A 20,375-nucleotide genomic window follows, 5' to 3' on the forward strand; every position below is an offset into this window, starting at 1 on the left:
CCCTTAGGGTCAAGTATGCCATGTTACGACTAGGGGTGTTCTTGGATCGTAACAAACTTCGTATGAAATCATAAGGTTTTCGGGAAAAAATTAGGATTTCTCAAACCACATTTAAGTGGAGTTTTTTTTATGGGTGTGAGTTGCAACACAATTCATGAATAAGAGGTTATGGGATTCTTAGGATCAATCACTTCTTCATTCTATTAGTGTCACGCCTCGAACCTACACCCTGGGCGGGAGTGATACTCGGTGACCATTGCTAGCCTCGAGCAAACCCTTGGTCTGACTTACTTAACTCAGGGGAAGACAACAATCACACTTATAAGGATAAAGAACTTAAATTAACTGATTAGTAATACTATATGGATTGTTTTAAAAGATTAGACATTCAACTTGGACAAAATGAAAACACAAGTCTTTAATATAAGAATGGAAATTTAAAGACTACTTAACTACTAACTGTCTATGAAGCCTTTAAATTTACTGAGATGAATGTTGGGACAAACCCCACAATATTCTATTGAACTAACTAGAAAGCAATAAAAGATGTCTTCCAGAATACAAGGAGGCTCACCAACAGAGTCTATGATGCTCAACTGGATCAATGGTGTGCTGGATGTCGATCCTCATAATTTGTATCTCCATCATACTATGAAGTAGACCAACTGGCATCAGTACATTGAATGTACGAGTATGTGAGTTGGAAGACCAAACGACACTTAAGCTTAAAAAGGAGTAAGAAAGAACACTTACCCTGTCTCTTTTCAACTTATGATTTACTTACTCTTATTCAATATATGTAATTTAAAAATAAATGTAATATAAGGAAAAACTAACTAAAACTGATGTAAACTCTTAATGTATAAAAGTATAAATATAATATCTGAGATGTATGTAAAAATACAAATAACTGTTGTATATAAAAATACAATGCTTTTCTGGGAGCTTCTCTAAACGACAACCATCACTTAAGAATTATAGTGATGATACAACGTTACTCGGCCCATGCTGCCCGGCCATCCTAAACTTGCAAGAGTATAGGACCTGAACTGCCGAATAGATCCACTAGTATACTATGAAAAAGGTTCATCTAAAAGGGATGACCCACTTCTACCCATGATGGCTACACTGTTTACATGGAAACATGAGTTAATATGAACTGGCATCCCACATCGGTGCTCAATACTACTCCCAAGAATATATATATTTGCTCTTGTATTTTTAAAACATACTGTTTCTGTGTTTTGAAATTAGTGCTCAAAACAAAACTTTAATATCTCTCTTGGAAATCAAAGTTTCCCTGCTTGCTTCATTTCGTAACGTTATTACTTTTATTTGAAAACTAGCCCAAAGGCTCTTTGTTTGTTTAAATGTGAAAACATTTATAACTCGTAGGAATTACATAGTCCCCTTATAACTCTTGAGAACGAACTCAAATCTTTACTCTTGCTTAACTTGCGACTTGAGACTTAAAACAAAGTTAAAAAGGTTTGTTAAAGACTCCATGAAACTTTATGAACTAACTTTGACTTGCTTCTTCACTTTTAGACTTGACTTTTTACTTTTTTTACTTTCATCTTCACTTCCTTAAATTAGACTATGGATTTAAGGATCATGATCTCATGTTTATGGATGATTTCATGATATTTAGATGTACTTTAGAGTGTTGGAATCAGCCAAGTAAGATGGACACATCACTTAGGTACTAGTACGAAAAGATAGAGTGAAAATGGGAACTCTAGTTGACCATGGCACTCTGAAAGGCACGGGGCGCTAGAGCCTGACCGACAGACACTTTCCTTAGGCCCTCTTGCTGGCACAGCGCGCCAGATCCTGACGAACAAAGCCTGTCCTGAGGGGCTCTGGTAGGCGTGGCGCTCCAGGCCTGACTTTTCTTCTCCAATTTTCAATTCTAAACCTCCCAAACTTCCATAGATCTTCCCCCAAAAACTTAGGATCACTAATATCCCCAATAGCCAATAGTTTAGACTCGTAAAAAAGACCAGAAAATTAATCAAATAAACTTAAGGTATAATAAAATTCTACCAAAATTTCAACGATTGTTCATTAAAAACTTCAAGATGCACCATTCAATCAACATAAAACTTGCTGAATTAAACATAGTGGCGTGTGTGTGAATCCAACACAAAAAGATCTCATATACCTCAATAGGGATCACCCTCGACGAATTTCACTGGCGAACCTTAGTGTTCTTGAAGAATTCTTGAACTCCCTCCACTTTATCTCTTTTCCCCAAGCACTACGCGTTCGAAGATTTTCTAAAAACTAAATCTGGACTTTGTTTAACCGCTAATAAACCCCTAAAACGAATTAGGAAATACTAGAGTTAAAACACTACTTTACCAATACAAATTTCCGGATTGGACTTTTCTTAGTCCAATAGCCGAACTTCTGAAAGGCATATCACCCTTATACAACATCGAAAATGCACAAACTTGGCGTCGTTGGAAAGAACTCACCCTAACTGCTCCTAAGCTGGGATTTATGGCTGTTTGAATATGACCAATGTTTTAAATGTCGATTTGAGAAAATCAGTTCTTAGGACAAATGTTGGAATTTGTGGGACTTTGGGATTTGACCTTGTCATTGATGATGGGTACAATATAAACTACATCACTACAGAGGTGGTAACTACCTCGACTACAAAGGACTTATCCACACACCATGGAGGGATGTAAGGTTAAAGAAGGGGTAAGAGTTATGAGGAGGTCTGGTGTGATATAATGTCTATGTCTTCTTGTCACTTAAGCTTTGGGGACAATTGGTTTACTGAACATGGGGTCTAGAACGAGCAGAATGGGTACAAGTGTGTTCTGGTAAGTGAAAGCAAGGTGGCAACCTTAGAGTGAAAAAAGGAGAGGTTGAGAGGAGTAAAGTGAGAGGGTTGCCACAATATCAATCTAATCGTGTTGTGTCTTCTTCACTTGGTAAGGATTCTTATGTAGGTACAAGCACAATGAATGGAGGATCACAATTTTGAGCCAAAGAACCTACAATCGAAGGCGTAATGGATGCACTAATGGAATGTTCCAACATCCATGGTAAAGAAGATCTTTCTTAGGGACATCAAGGTACAATAGCTAATATTAACACTTCACCATTTCAAATGAACAAGGTGTGAATGTTAGCTAGTCTTTATGTGAGCCTATTGATTCTTTGCCTTTATTGATAATGTGGTTGTTGAGAGTTTGGATACACTAGTTGATCCAATTGATGAGCAAATTGATTCTTCTAGTAAGATCAATTTGTATCCACCTAGTGTTGACACCTACACTTTTAATTCTAGCTCATTATTTTGTACTGATTGCGTTGATCAACATGTTTCTGAGTGTAGTTCACTGGTTAAGGGTCCTTGTGATGTTATTAAGGAACCTCAACTTAGTGGTACTCTAATGATAATGTTGATCAATTCATTAGGAGTGACTCTATGAGCATATCTATTGTGAAAGATCTCTAATTGCTTGCTTTGCTCATAGATATCATGTGCTTGAAAATGCTTGAAAAGTTGATATGTGTCATTTTGAGGGTAAACCTGAATGTGTTAATTCTTCCCTAGTGGTTGGTCATTCCCTCTTTAAATACAATATCTTATTTAAAAAAGATGAAATCATTCCTAGTGATGTACCTAGTGGTGTGAATCCTGAAAGAAGTATAGTTCTTTAAGCTTTACTTGTTATAGTAACCAACTATGTTGTGAGGTTTTCCCTCCCAGAGATGGAAATCGCTTCTTGGATGATGAGATTACTCTTGTAGGGAAGGAATGTGATAAGGAGGAAGGTGGTGTTCTCCATTACCTCTTCTTCTTGGTGTGTTCAAATTGCAATGATATGACACATGAGTTTGAATTATTAGTAGTCATACCCATAAAAACACCATATATGATTTAGTATTTAAAGACACCTTTCTCTATTACATGTTTACATATGATGCTCATGTTGTTGAGTGGAGTATGTTGTTGAGAGGAACGAGTGCCCACTTAAATAATGGAGGAGCACTTGATCCAGTTCTGTGGACCTTCTATCCTTTTGATCCTGGTGTATGTTTGAGGGTAGTTGAACTGGTGGAAGTATCATCTTTTAGGTGACACTACCTTGTGGTTGAGAAGAATGACCATTGTCCTTGTTCTGCATTTTTGGTCTTAACAACCATGAAAGTAGAGGATGTTTTGTTGTTCCATTCTTGTGTCTAAGATCTGATTAAATAAGACTTAGTATTTCCTATGAGTTTTATATGAAAGATTTTTCAAAGACTTATATGAAAAGTTTTAATTCTGCACTACTTTTCATTTGTTTTATATGTGATGACAATACGGAAGGGCTTTTACAAGACCACCGAGAGGTCAAGTACGCCGTTTGCACTCCTACAGTGACATATCTTCTAAGGTGTGGTCTCGGGATATGGAAGCTACTAGGTCCAATGCACACCTTGATGCCCTACCATTTTAATCCTCATTCACAACAACTAAAGTCGCAACTACGATTCAAATCTTCGACATCACACTCAAGGACCCTATATCTTGGATCTAGTTTAGTCTATAATTTTTTTGGATTTTACATTATCTCCCCTTGAGAACATTCGTCGTCAAATGACACTTCTAATAGAGAACAACTCTACACTAGCAGCCCACTATGTAGGCACTATATCAAAATGCACACAACAAAGTAGGAAAAACTTCAATCTCCTCTAAACATGCTCAATGCAACTAATTAAACGAATTAGAGACTAGCTCTAAAATTCCCTTTATGCATTACATTCTCATAACTCATCTCATTTATAGGAGGAACAAACTTTTCCAACTAACCATGCTCACATACTCTCATGGAGCTCATATGCAACTCAACTAAAAAATGTTACAAAAAGAGACAAAGCAATGCATGTATGTCATTTCAAACACAACCTAAAAATTTTCATGAATATGCCGAATAAGAAATCATGGCAACGTATAATTTCTCAAAATTCTTGGGAGTAAGCTTAAAAAGTCCTTCAACACAAAACTCAAAACATAAGGAAACAATGAATCATCATACCTTTTTAAAGAAAACTTAAAGCCCATCATAGCAAGTCACAACAATACAAGAAATCTAGAAGTTGAGTAAAACATGAAATATATATCAAAAAGGGACATACGAAGATCACTCTTGATCTTCTCTAGATTGGAGAGTGTAGAACCTATTCTTCTTTTGAGCACCCAATTTTTCGTCACTAGGAGCAACTTTATTATCCTCTCTTCCCTTAGCTTTAAGAATCGGGTAATCTCTCATCTCGTGCCCATCCTTCCCACACAATAGCAACCACCCGTTCCAGCTAGGCACTTATCATAAAGACTTCTCCCACACTTGGAGCAAGTAGATTTGGGAAATGGAGACCCACTATCCTTCTGTTTATCAAACATAGAGGTGTTGGAACAATCCTGGGTGGAATATCTTGGTTTATTTCTAGGCCTATATTGCCCCTTAGGACATAACATGAAAGGACTTATCACCTTCAAACCTAGACCTCATCTTTTGTGTATCCCTCTCTTTCTTCAGTTTTGATTCCTCTATCTGTTGGGCAAACACCATAAGACGTGAGATATCCATCTCCTCAACAAATATTTCGATACATTCTTTTTATACCTAATCGGACACTCCCGTCATACACCTATACATAAAGCCTCTAGGGCTAGCTATAAGCTTGGAGAATACTCAGACAAAAGGGTGAATTTCAAAGAGTAATCCTTAACACTCATACTACCTTGCTTGAGTTGATGAATTCTCCCAATTTTGCTTCCATCAACTCTCGGTGGAAAAACCTATCTAGAAGTCCTGAATTAAAAGTTGCACACACTATTGGGCCCGCTCTTATAATCCTACTATCTTTCAATTGCTCATACAAAATTTGGGAAACATTTTAAAGTTGATAGGCAGCTAGCTCCGCCTTCTCAATGGAAGATACTCCTATGATTGCAAGCACCTTATTGTAAGACCCTAAAAATGACATAGGTTAACCTAGGGCCTTACATGGTTGTCGTGATGGTATAAGATCCTCAAATTGTCTAGAATGTGGTATAGAGGCAGTGCCCAATAGATTAGGGGCATTGAATGTCAAATGTCAAGGGACGACCAAGACGTTCAACGGCTAAGTCACCTATGTTCCTCATATGTGGTTTTATATATTTATATGTTATTCATGATGTTATAAGGACTTAAGTAAGTTATTATGGTTTATACATTGTGTCAAGTTTACAGAAGTTTGGAGGTCAAACATCCAAGAACGTCCATGACGTTCGAAAAGTTTGCCTTGAAATGACCTGGCGTGTTATGTATATTTCGTTGAGTTTTACGTGTTCATTTTGGATTACATTCATGTTAGAGGTCCTAAGCTCATATACGATCATATTTGGGTTGGATACATCCTGGTACGACTCAATGTAGGACCCACAAGGGGCCCTAAAGGAGGACCCCAACTTATAGCTCAACACTGCCAGGCACGGCCAAACGATGACCCAAACAATGGCAAGGCGAGCAGCCAATGACCCATCGATGTGTGGCGTCGATGGATCCTGCAAGTATGAAGGCTGAGGAGCTGCAGGATAAAATCACGAGACCTCATCAACGGGGTGTGGTATCACCCATGGACCGTCGATTGTGGGGCTTCGATTGTGCTATGAAACTGGGTACAATTTCTGTTTTGACTTGGGGTTTTGGGAAATGCACCCCAAGTCTTATAAAATGTGAGGATGGTTGTTTTGAGTGTTTATGGGTATTTTAAGAGTACATAAGTCATTAATATCTCATTTAAAACCTAATACCTATATTCAAGCACATTCCCTCCAAAAGTTTGTCAAAAAACATCCATGAGAGTTCAAGGTGAAGATGGAGCTTGAAGATGGTTCTTCAATGGAGTTTCTTTTTCAATTATCATTAAGTTCTTCTAATAAGGTATGGTAGTTCTTCATTTATGGCTTTCTATCACCTCAGAGACAATCTCAAATATGGTTTTCAAATATTTTCAAAAAGATGAAAATCCAATTTCTACTCTAAGTCTTGGGTTCTTGCATTAAAGGTTTTCAAATGTTAATATATGATGTTATTGATGTTTTCTAGTGAAATTGTCCATGATTAGTTGATATTATCAAATCTCTCAATTTGCTTAAAATATGGATTATGTGATCATGCTTTGATATCAATGAATTCATATGTAAAATGTTATGGTCTTTTGTTTCATGTATAGATTATGATTGTTTGATTTATAGTCTATTTCAATTTGATCAATTTGAGTATTGTATATTGTTTGATTTATTGAATATTAGGCTTATTGAATTTACATTGGCTGAATGCTTATGATTTCTAGGGTAGTTTTCTATGGGCTATTGGATGATGTAAGGATTATATTCAATTTATGTCTAATTGGTATTAGATTGATAATTATATATTGAATTGACCTAGATTCATTGAGTATGTTTGGTTATGTATTGAATTGATGTTCATGGCCATGCTAAGGGCCTTATGGTATCGAATTGGATGATTTAGCTAGGTATTGAAGTGGTGATATTGAATTGGTGATAGGCTTCCCTAAATCTCTTAAATATATGTATAGTTTTTGCACGATAAGGTTGATTGGTATGGTCCACTTATGGTGGCGGTGTTATGTGAATTGATGTGGCCTTGTTGACGTTACTTTATGTATTATGATGATCATGACCATGTCGTCACTAGTTGAAGTGTTATGTGGATTAGTGTAGTTGATTTTATGATGTATGATCATATCTACCTATATGTGAAGTGATGTGAAAGTCTGTGTTCTTTCTATGTATGTTAAAAGATCATGAAGGGTATGGCTATGTATTTATCTGTGAACTCTTAGAGTTTGTACATGGTTGTTCCTACTTGACTATATGTGTCTATAATGGTTATATTGATGATGATATGGTAGTCTATGGGATGACTTAAAGATGATAATGTTTATTTCTATGTGCTTATAGAATGACATGCAATATGTGTTAAGGTGAAGTATCTGGTGTCTTGTCTTGGTTGACTTGTGTCCCTTACTTGATCCATGTATGAATGTGAATATGTGATATCTTGACTTACGATGCTAAATCCTCTTAGTATTGTATGTATGAATGATGTTAGACCTTGAATAATGCTAAGAAGGTCATTTATGTGAAACCTTGAACCTAGTGGTAAGTTATGAATGTTGAAGTCGAAAGTCGTAATGGTATCCTTCAAGTAAAGGAACTTAGGAAAGTCATCATGAGCTTCTTTTCGCCATTGCAAGGAAACCGTAGAGGACCTATTTTGTAGGGTAGATGTGATTGGGTTATGAACTTTATATGAAATCCCTTTATATGAACCTTAATGTGAATTACTCTCTGAGAACGAAGGCTACCACCGAGTAAGTATGGTAATGTAGTAGTTCTAGTTAAGGATGAGACTAGAATACAAAGCACGCCTTTAATACTCCTTAACCATGTGCCTACATGGGATGTGTCAAAGTTCTACCATTTGCAAGTAAAACACCCTCATCGGAGTAGGTTAGAACTCTGGATTCCATGTCTTGCTACCATGGTCCATGTCGGTCATTGACTATTCTCATCATCTGGGATACCAACTAGCATCAGATAAGTTTTATGAAGTCTATGTGGTGGTAATGATGCTATCTAGACAATGCACAATAGGCTTTGAAGATGTTAGTTAGAGTCCTTAGGTCTTCTCTGAAATCATTACTTAAATTCCTTTATGTTATGAATGTAATGACTTAAGTTAAGAAATCATGTTAAGTAAAGAAGTACTTATCTATAGTAGTTAGTGTTTGTCTAGTTAAGGTGTGAAGGGGCATAGGAATGGTTACCTCTCATCTTACCTAGATAAGTCTTACGCATGACTCTAGCTAGGGAAGATTGTTGATTATGTAGACATGAATCAAACTTAGGTATTATTAAGGATTACATAGGTAATCTTGAAGAGGTCAATCATAGAGGTTATCTTTTTTATTTACTTGATTAAGTGTTTTGATAACCTTTGTAGGGGAGAGTTTCCTATTCTATATATGCTAATATGTTAAGTAATAATGATTCTATCTTAGGTAGTCTATAAGATCTCTTATGTGTGTGTGTAAGGGATTGTATGGGCGGTCGCTTAAAAACTCACTCAAGTGAAGCTAGAGTCACCTTGGGTAGGAGGATCTCATGTTCATGTGATTGATGTATTTGTAAGTATGCGTATCTCATGATGAGTGGTCTTAAGGATCATTTAGGTGTGCCTAGAGAGGGTGTATGGGCGGTATTTTTTTTCACTTATTTAAGTGAGTCTTAGGATAGGTTTAAGTGAGGGAGTTATATTCTAAAAGGTGTGCAAAGTAAAGCTAAGGGAACATTATTGTACAGTGAAAGACTTAACTGTAACATTGAAGTAAGCTCACTGTAATATTTTTTAAAAATATTACTTATTGCTTAAATGATTTCTTATGTGTTTATAAGTTTTAAAATGTTGTATTATGATTATAGTATTATGTTTAAATTAAAATTCATGAAAAGCATGCTATTTACTAAATGTCCCTTTTTCATGGTTTTCGCATGGCTTCCATACTTGGTGCATCTAATGTGCTAACCCCTTCTTTTCCCTTTGTGACTAAAATGTAGAGAATTGGAAGTTTTGATGTGCCATGGAGGATTGATAGGTTTCTAAGGGTTGAAGATGAAGTATTGGTGAGTCCTAATTGATTCGAGGACAATATCCACAAGTTCCTTATGTCTTAGTCTTTATTTTATGTCTTGTATGAGCTTAGTCCAAATTGTTGTAAACTCCAAAGTTTAGATGGTTCAACGAGATTGTTGTAAAGGTTGAATGTTTAAAATGAAAGTCTTCCGCTTGTGTATTGATTTATGAAAGAGTTCTTCGTGTGTGAATAATGTTTTAAATTTTTACTCAATTTAGAAGATTTATTATGCAATGAACGATACGAGTGGCTTAGATGAGACTTCTTGAAGCCTCATTTTCCATGTGGCGACACAAGGATACTTTAAATTCTAGGGTGTACTTGTGGGATGTTACACTTATTATGAACCCTTTTGGATCTTCGTAAACCTTGGAGCCATAGAACTCCAGTGGGTCATTTTCTAATAGCTTGCTCGTCCAGCCTTGATCCAATAGTTGCATAGAATCCTTAAGCTCACCAAGAGTAGCAGACCAATTGGAGCTTCATTAGGAGCTTGAAGAGGCACTTGATGTTGATATTGAGGAGGATCTTTGTTTGTGATGTGATTCTTACAGGAAATCACAATCGATGAGGAAACAAAAGAAAAGACAGAAGAAGGGACACAGACAAGAAACCATTGGCAACTAAAGGATATATTCAATCCAATCGCCTCCAATCCAGATCCTACCAAACACCTGATCAAGATATATAGATAGACACACAAAGAGAAAACAAATAGCAATCAAATGGTATATTAAACCCAATGACCTCAATCCATTAATCCCTGCAAAAGCATCTACCTCTTACGAAGACCTCAAGGGAATCGATATCCCAAGAAACCCTCATTTCTAAACAATGTTCAACAAATGCTTCCAAAACATTCAACACTCGCACAAGGATTTAAATTTTTCATTCATCAATATTCAAAATAGTCTAACCTAAATTGAATCCTAAGAAACCTATTTATAGAGTTAGTGATTATTACATAAATAGGCCCAAAAGTGATCGTAAAATGGGCCAATGCGCGAGCAAAGTTGCGACTTTATGTGTTGTGAATGAGGATTTAAATGGTAGGGCATCAAGGTGTGAATTAGACCTAGTAGCTTCCATATCCCGAGACCACACCTTAGAAGATTTGGCACTCTAGGAGTGCAAACGGTGTACATGACCTCTCGGAGTTCTTGTACAAGCCCTTCCGTATCGTTCATCACATATAAAATATATGAAAAGTAGTGCGGAATTAAAACTTTTCATATAAGTCTTTAAAAAATCGTTCATATAAAACTCAAAGGAAATACTAAGTCTCATTTAATCAAATCTTAGACACAAGAATAATTTGGGACACGACCCATACAATTCGAATATAGAAATACTTAGTCTTTTACAATACATTGATAAAGAAATAAAAGACATCTATGCCCTCGAGTCACACGAGGACATACTTCAACTCACTTTGAATGATTTTACGATCCAAGTCTTGCTTCCCCAGTGATCCTCACCTAACAACTGCTACAGAGATAGATAAAAGCGTTGAATTAGTACAAACATGTGTACTAAGTATGGCATAATGCATAAAATCATGAAAACTGACATTTATTCGATATATGCATCTTTTTGACTTAAATATCATTACATAATCAGAAGGACAATATTTAACACCTTAGAAACACATAAGATAACATTCAAAAAATTTATTACATTTATAGAAATCTTTATAATGAATATTTCACTTTACAGTGACTATTTCTTAAGGTTACAGTGAATCCTATCAACTTCATATAGAAAACTCTCTAGCATGTAATCTTCTCACTAAAAGTTATTGTAAGACTCAATCAAGTACGACAAAGGGATATCACCTATACAACATCTTTACGCACACCCAAATGATCCTTAAGACCATCATTAATGAGATCAACACATACTTACAAGACACCAAACACATGAACATGAGATCCTTCTACCTAAGGTGATTCTAAGGGTCACTTGAGTGAGTTGTGAAGCGATCGCCCATACAATCCCTTACACACACACTTAAGAGATCCAATAGACTATCCAAGATAGAATCCTTCTAACCTAATACATCAACATATATAAAATATGACATTCTCCTTCCAAAGGCTATCAAAAGACTTACTTAAGTAAATCAAGAAGATATCGTCCTTGATTGACCTCTTCAAGATTACCTAAATAATCCTTAAGACTACCTAAGGCTTAGATCATGTCCACATAATCAACTAGCTTCCCTAAATAGAGTCATTCTTAATACTTATCTAGGTAAGATATGAAGTGACCATTTGTATTCCCCCTTCACAACCCTTAACTAATCTAGATAAGTACTTATTCATTTACATATTTTTTTTAACTTTAAGTCATTACATTAATTAGTTTGTATAAGACTTATTCATCACATATGGACATTCAAGTAATAATCTTGGACAAGACCTAGGGACTCTAACTAACACCTTCAAAGCCTATTGTGCAATGTCTAGATAGCATCTCATACCACCACCTAAACTCTATAAAACTTCTCTAATGCTAGTAGGTATCCCATATGATGAGAATAGTCAATAACCAACATAGACCATTATAGCTAGACATGGAATCCGGAGTTCTAACCTACTCCGATGAGGGTGTTCTACTTGCCAAGGGTAGAACTAGGGCACATCCCCTATAGGCACATGGTTAAGGAATATGACGTACTTTTATGTACTCTAATCTCATTAAGTAGAGCTACTTCCCATAACATAATCACTCGGTGCTAACCTTTGTTCTCCTAGTGTAATTGACAATAAAGGCTCATATGAAGAGGTTCCTTATCTAGTTCAAAACTCAATCACATTCACCCTACAAAAGTGGTCAACTAGGGCTATTTTTAAATGGCGATTAAGATAGATCATTATGACTTTCCAAAGGATTATATGATGTTGTTCCGGCCTATACACCCTAAGTCCACCACTCCTTGAAATGAAGGATACCATTACGTCTATCGAATTCAACATTCATAACCTTACCACTAGGTTTAAGGTTCCTTATAGATTACTTTCTTAACATCATCTAAGGTATCACATATCATTCATTCATTCATGACAAAGGTTTACTAAGCCTACCTAGTCGAGATATCTCTTATTAACATATCATTCATGCATGTATCAAGTAAGGGACACAAGTCTACCAAAACAAGACACAACATTCTTTACTTTATCACATATAGCATATCATTCTTTGAAGCACTTAGGAATTACCTTTATCATCATCAATATAAACATCACAACTCATGTGACTTTAGGAACGATCATGCATGAACATCTAACACTCCGTATATAAGCACTTAGTCATAGTCTAACATGATCTCCTAATATACATACATAGAAGGAAGACATAGTTTCATATAAATAAACTACAGAAATCATCATAATACTTAAAGTAGTGCCAACAAGGCAATTATCATCATAATGCATAAAGTAACGCCAACAAGGCCACATCAATTGCATATAAAGCACATAACACCACCACCATAAGTGGAAAACACAAATCTCAACATAATTGAACTTTAATTAACATAAAATAAAGAGAATTAGGGCAGTGTACCACCAATCCATTCTCTCCACTCCAATCCATGTCTAAATCATTTAACTAAATACCATAAGGCCCTTACCCATGGCCATGAACATCAATTCAATATAAAGACTATGGTACTCAATGGAACTATGTCAACTCAATATAGATTCATCAATATAAGACAACATAGATATCCATGCAATACAATTATTACATCAGTCAATAACCTATAGAAAACTACACTAGAATTCATAAGCATTAAGTCCAAATCACTTAACCCATAAAGTAGTAAAAAGCTAGGGTTCATCAATTTTATGGGTTTTTAGGTTAACTGAGTTAAAATGATCTAATTAACAACAGTTCAATCAATATACAATGCTTAATAACCTTTAATGCAAGAACCCATGAACAGATCAATAAATTGGACAATTCATTTTTGAAACTTTAGAAAACATCATTGAAACTTGGGATCCCTGATCAATAGAGTTTTATGGATAAAAAATTATACCTAAATAAATCTAATCCTCAAATTTGATGAAGAATCTCTACTCATTTCTCAAATCCAAGCCCTTCCTTGAGTTTTGGTCCAATTGAGTTCTAGAGAATTTCTAAGGGAATTTTTGTTTTGATTTTGAAGAATGAAATCTTCCAAGAGTTAAATACCCAAAAGACCCCTAAGTAACCCCCCCCCTTTATCTTATTTGGACGTGAGGTTAATTTACAAATTCTCCCTAACTTAACAGTGCCTACGTAGCAAAACATTCTTCACAGGCGGTTACCCATCAACGGGGCATCAGTCTACCAAAGGACCGTCCTGTACTCTGTTGATGAGTTAAGAGACTTGAAATGGGAGCTTAGCTCCCAAGGCTAAGTCTCGACCCAAAACTTCACTCTACGGGGCGTCGAGCAGCCTACTGGCCATCGACTGCCACAGTCGATTGGATTGGTCTAAGACTGCCTTTGGTTCTTTAAAGGGTGCTTCCTCAAGGACCCTTGGATGGTCTTTGGGGATGTTTTCCCAGACGTTTCAAACCCGAATGTGTTTGTATACGTGTTTAGGACCTCTAACATGAATTTAATAAAAAATGAACACGTAAAACTTGACGAAACATGCATAAACACACAAGGTCGTTTAAACTCAAACCTTTCAAACGTCGCAGACGTTTCACCTCCAAACTTTGCGAAACTTGACACACTGTGTATAAAAACTATAATAACTCATTTAAGGACCTTATTACCTCGTGAATCAGACATAAACACATAAAACACATATGAGGCACATAGGTGACTTAATCGTCGAACGTCTTGGTCGTCCCTTGACGTTTCACTTCCAAATCACCTAAAACTCGATACACTGACTCAATACCACATTATAGACCATTTTAGGACCTTAGACCATTATAAAGACAATGTTAGACTCTATCTTCACCTAAGTCATTTAAGAGGTCTTATAGTAGCCTAGATGACCTTTAGGTGATTGGTGGTGCAAAGGAAGGGCAACCCTAAGCCAAAAGGTAAAGGATTGACAAACTTTATAGCTACTTACCAAGTGGTTCATGACCTCCTTCATGACTAGTGTTGTGGACTACGGTTTGTGAAGATGTCCGTGCATATGCTTTAAACGCTTAAGAGGAAAGGGCAAGTGGCCACCAAAAGGCCAAGGATTGACAACCTTTGTAGCTACTCACAAAGTAGTTCACTACCTCCTTCATGACTAGTGTTTTGGACCACGGTTTGTGAAGATTGTCGTGGACATTCTTTAAACTCTTGAGACGCCAGGCCACTCTCTCTCAAATAATTCTCTCTCTACAAAAAACCCAAATAATAATAATAATAATAATAATAATAATAATAATGATAATAATAATAATAATAATAATAATAATAATAATAATGATGATGATAATGATGGTGATGATGATGATGATAATGAGGAGGAGGAGGAGGATAAGGAGAATGAGAAGGACAAGTAGAAGAAGGAGAAGGAGAAGAAGAAGAAGAAGAAGAAGAAGATGAAGAAGAAGAAAAAGAATGAGGACAAGATGGAGGAGAAGAAGGAGGAGGAGTAGGATAAGGAAAAGGAGAAGAATATGAGAAGTAGAAAGATGAGAAGGAGGAGAAGGGGCAACATCATAGGTCGAAATTCCACCATTGATTCATGGTTGTTTAAGGTATGTGAAGCCTTTTATTTCACCCATGGACCCCCCATATAAACCTATATCTAGCTAGGGTTATGACTACATTGTGGGTAGGGCTTGATTGTGATTCCAATTTAGTGGGTTTGTATGATGATTTTATGATGTTTTTCATGGAAATTCCTTAATACTGTACACTAAGTTGTTGAAGGTGATCATAATGGGTTTAAGACATTAATGGTGAAATTGAAGGTTCATGAGAAATCATCCTGAATCAAAATGTTGATTAGTAATTGACCAAAGTTAGTGTCATGTTAATATGACTTGAACTAGACCTTGTTGGGTATGATTGATTTTTGAATTGTAAAGATGGAATTGAACCTTAAAGATGAATTATGGCTGGATTCACCTAGTAATGAAGAATTTCACGAGAATTACTTCAGAAGAGGACTATTACTTGAATGTCTTGTAACCTAGGTATGAATATGGATAGAATGAAGTCAAGCTTGTGATCTTAGGTTGTTGTGTTGGATGTATATTTAGGATTTTAATTGATGAAAGTGATACAACCACTTGAGCATTTATGGATTTTAAAGAACATCCATACATGAAAGAAAAGTCGTAAGCAATGCTTAACAAGTCAATCTTGCAGTATATGCTCGAGTCCAAGTGGATTTGCCAATGAGAAGGAGTGTTACACAAGATAGGGTCCGGACTCAAACAAGACATAAGAGTCAAACCTAGTAGATGTGAGGACTATCCATGTTTAAGGGGGAACTCTTACATAGTAGAGTGTGGGCTTTTACCAAAGTTAGGTCTCATGATATGGGACCCTTCACATAATTGAGTTAAATATCCTAGTAGAGATGTCCATATCCTAGGGACTAATACATGCTTAGGAAGCATCTCATAGGTTCCAAAGCATAATTAACAAAGACTTTCTAAATGAAGTAACTCATAGTGTTCAAGAGTGTGAATGAACTTAAACATACCCAAGGTGGTATCTCATAGTGTTCATGAACATAGATTTACTTAGGCATACTATAAAAAGTATCTCATAGGGTCCATGGTAATAACGAACTTAGACATACTTAATGAAGTATCTCTTAGGGTTCAAACTAAGAACTACTAGTAAGAGGACCAAAAAGTAATACTTAGCAAGATTATTATTATATGATCATATGAGTGCATTGCACAAACTATGACTTGGGGTAACTAAAGAGAATATCACGACCCAAGAGTATACCCTAGAAGAAATGGTATTTTCAAATCGTGGCATAGCGTACTTGACCTCTCGGACATCTTTTACAAGCCTATTGACATCATAGCATAAATGTATATAAAAATAGTTCGAAATCAATACTTTTCACACAATCAAATAATACTTCAAAATATCTCTCACAGAAAATCATATGAAAGACTAAGTCTTAAAGTCTCCATCTTAGTCACATGAATATCTTGGGTAAGAGCCCATACATCAACAAAATAGAAATATTTAAGTCTATTACAATACTTTTATGAAAGAAAACTAAACATAGTAATGTCCTCAAATCAATGGAGGACGTAAACCCAACTTTGTTTTAAGGAATACTCCAAGCTTCCACTTCAAAGACTCCGCTCAAATGCCACCTACACCTTTAGAGATGAACAGAATATATGGAATTAGTACATTAGAATGCACTAAGTATGGTGACATGTAATTAAAACAATGCTAAAAGGACACTTGCACAAAATATGCTCTTTTTTGAGGTAAACTTCATAAGACAAGTATAATAGTCACTTAAAAGTGATGATAAACATATAAGTCGTATTCCACAATATAGCATCACTATCACTTCAAAACACATAAAAATGAGACCCTTCTACCAAAGGTTATTCTAAGGCTCACTTGAGTGAGTTATGAAGCGACCGCCCATACAACCTCTTCAAACATACTAAAGTGATCTTATAGACTACTTTAGATAAGATTATTCCCATGTCATCAATTAAGCTCCCTACCTAGAATTACTCTAAGACTAATCTTAGTAAGATATGAATAGACTGCCCATACACCTTCTCCAAGCCTACCTAAGTGATAAAAATCAAACAAGGAAAGACACAAAGAAATAAAAGATATGTGGATTAATTCTCATGTTATTGCAATTATGGAAAACAAGGAACTAAAACCCTCAGCTCCTAATTGACTTCAACAACCTAAATTTAACCCAAGGAAGAATAATCAAAGGAAACCAAGAATCACAAAGGGGTAACACTTAGATTAATCACACTCAAGAAGTTAACTAGCAATCCCATTGCAAAATGATAAAAGACAAATATTTATACGAAGGAAATAAAGAAGACACTTCTTTGACTGTTTTTCCCTTAATAAGGTAAGGGCCTTGTTTGGTTGCCTTCTTTTGTGAATTCTTGAATTCATTAAAGGGCCATTTGCACACATGGCCTCTTTCCTTCTTCCTTCTCAATTTGATGTAATGTAATCACATTGTATGTCCTTCTTTTGTGACCTTCAATCTCCTCTAATACTTCGCTTTTCATGAACATTACGTGTAGGACTTAGAGATTTTTTGCTTGACTCCGTGTGAATGGTCTTGATGAGTACATCATGTTAGTGTAATCTATTCTGCCCATCTTATCATCCTCCCCTTCCTGAAAATGATTCGTCCTAGAATCTAATGGATCACCTACAACACAAGAACATAAATCAGTAATACTGAAAATATTATGAACATTAAACTCACTTGGTAGATCAAACAAGTAGGCATTGTCATTGATTCGTTTGACTACTTGGAAGGGTCCATCCCCTCTTGGGCTTAGCTTCCCTTTTCGTTCGTGTGGAAACCTTTCCTTTTGGAAATGCACCCACACCCAATCATCTTTATTGAACATCACTTCCTTTCTGTGACCTTTGCATGAATGTGCATCATCTCTTTTGCCCTTTGCTTGGCATCTAGGATCACAACAACATAACTAGACAAAGGAATTATGGTTAATGGAAACAAAGGTTTTAAACCATAGCATGCCTCAAATGGATTCATTCACATAGAGGAGTGGAAAGACCAATTATATGCAAATTCAATCAAGGGTAAACGTTCTTCCCAAGTAGTTGGGGTTCCTCTAATCATTTATCAAAGCATGGTTCCAAGAGTTCGGTTGACTACTTCAGTTTGTCCATCCGTTTGTGGATGGCAAGAAATAGAGAACAGAAGTTTGGTACCTAGTGTACCCCGTAGACTCTTCCAAAAATGACTTAGAAACGTGGAATCCCGATAACTAACAATGGTTTGAGGGACTCCATGCATTTTAAGCACATTGATAACAACCAGAGATGCTACATGGGATACATAATCACATTTATGGCATGTAATAAAATGAGCAAATTTAGAAAATCTATCCACTACCACAAATATATTATCATGTCCTCTTTTATTCCTAGGGAGTCCAAACACAAAGTCCATAGAAATATCGATCCATGGACCATTAGGAGTAGGAAGAGGAGTATACTTACCTTGGGGCTTGGTCGTGGATTTGGCTTTTTTGCATTCTAGACATTGTCCACATCATGTTTCATCTTTGACTAAAATAACTGCTCCTTAAGAATATCAAGTGTTTTTGGTACCCCCAAAGTGTCCCATCAAACCACCACTATGAGCCACTTCGACAAATAACTCTCTCCATGAGCTCATGGGCACACATGCTCGACCATTTTTTAACAAAAACCGATTAACCAATTGGTACCTTTAAACTCGCGTCCCTTTTGTAAGATTATCAAAGATATCTTTGAAGTCCGAATCCATGGAATAGAATCACTTTAAGCTTTCAAACCCCATCATTGTAGAAACTAAGGTATTGACCAACATAAACCTTCTTTATAGAGCATCCACTACCACATTCTCTTTGCCTTTCTTGTTGTTGATCACATATGGAAAGGTTTCAATGAATTCAACCCACTTATAATGTCGCTGGTTCAACTTGGATTGCCCCTTAAGATGCTTCAAGGACTCATGATCGATTTTTATGCCACAAGTAGTGCTGCCAATGAGCCAACACTCGCACAAGTGCATACAATTCCTTGTCATAAGTTGAGTACTTGAACGTAGCTCCTTTTAGATTTTCAATAAATAAAGCTAATGGTTTCCGTTCTTGCATAAACACACCACCTATACCAACACCTGAAGCATCACATTCAATTTCAACGGCCTTATCAAAATTGGGTAGTTGGAGCAAAGGTGCATAAAATTCAACATCAATTACAAGGCTTGAAAAGACTTCTCCTGCTCCTCACCTCATACAAAATGTAGGTACATCTTTCTTGATCCGTTCAGTCAAAGGAGCAGCAATTGAACTAAAACCCTTCACAAATTGCCGATAAGAAACTTGATAACTGATGAAAACTTCTTACCTCGGTTGTACTGATTGGGGTTGGCCAAGTGTTGATGGACACCACCTTCTCTTCATCGATCTCAATCACATTTGAACTAACCACAAAACCAAAAAACACAACATTGTCAACATCAAATGAACATTTATTGAAGTTAGCAAAGAACCGCTCTTGTAGTAGAACATCAAACACTTGTTTCAAATGGGATACATGTTCCTCCATTGTCTTACTATACACAAGTATGTCATCAAAATACACCACAACAAACTTGTTGATTAAAGGTTTGTGAACACGGTTCATCAATCTCATGAAAGTGCTTGGGCATTTGTCAATCCAAATGGCATCACAAGGCATTAATACAGCCCAAACTTTGTCTTGAAAGCCCTCTTCCACTCATCACCCAGTTTCATCCGAATTTGATGATACCGGTACACTTCGAAGGTCAATCTTGGAGAAAACAACAGAACCATTGTGATCTTATTTAAGCATATCATCTAGTCGAGGAATGGGATGGCATACTTCATTGTGATCTTATTTACGGCTCTACAATAAATTCTCCAAGTGCCATCTTTGTTTGGAAAAAGAATTACTGATTTTGCACGAGG

Source organism: Solanum pennellii, chromosome 11, assembly GCF_001406875.1.
Source record: "Solanum pennellii chromosome 11, SPENNV200".
Lineage (NCBI taxonomy): Eukaryota > Viridiplantae > Streptophyta > Magnoliopsida > Solanales > Solanaceae > Solanum > Solanum pennellii.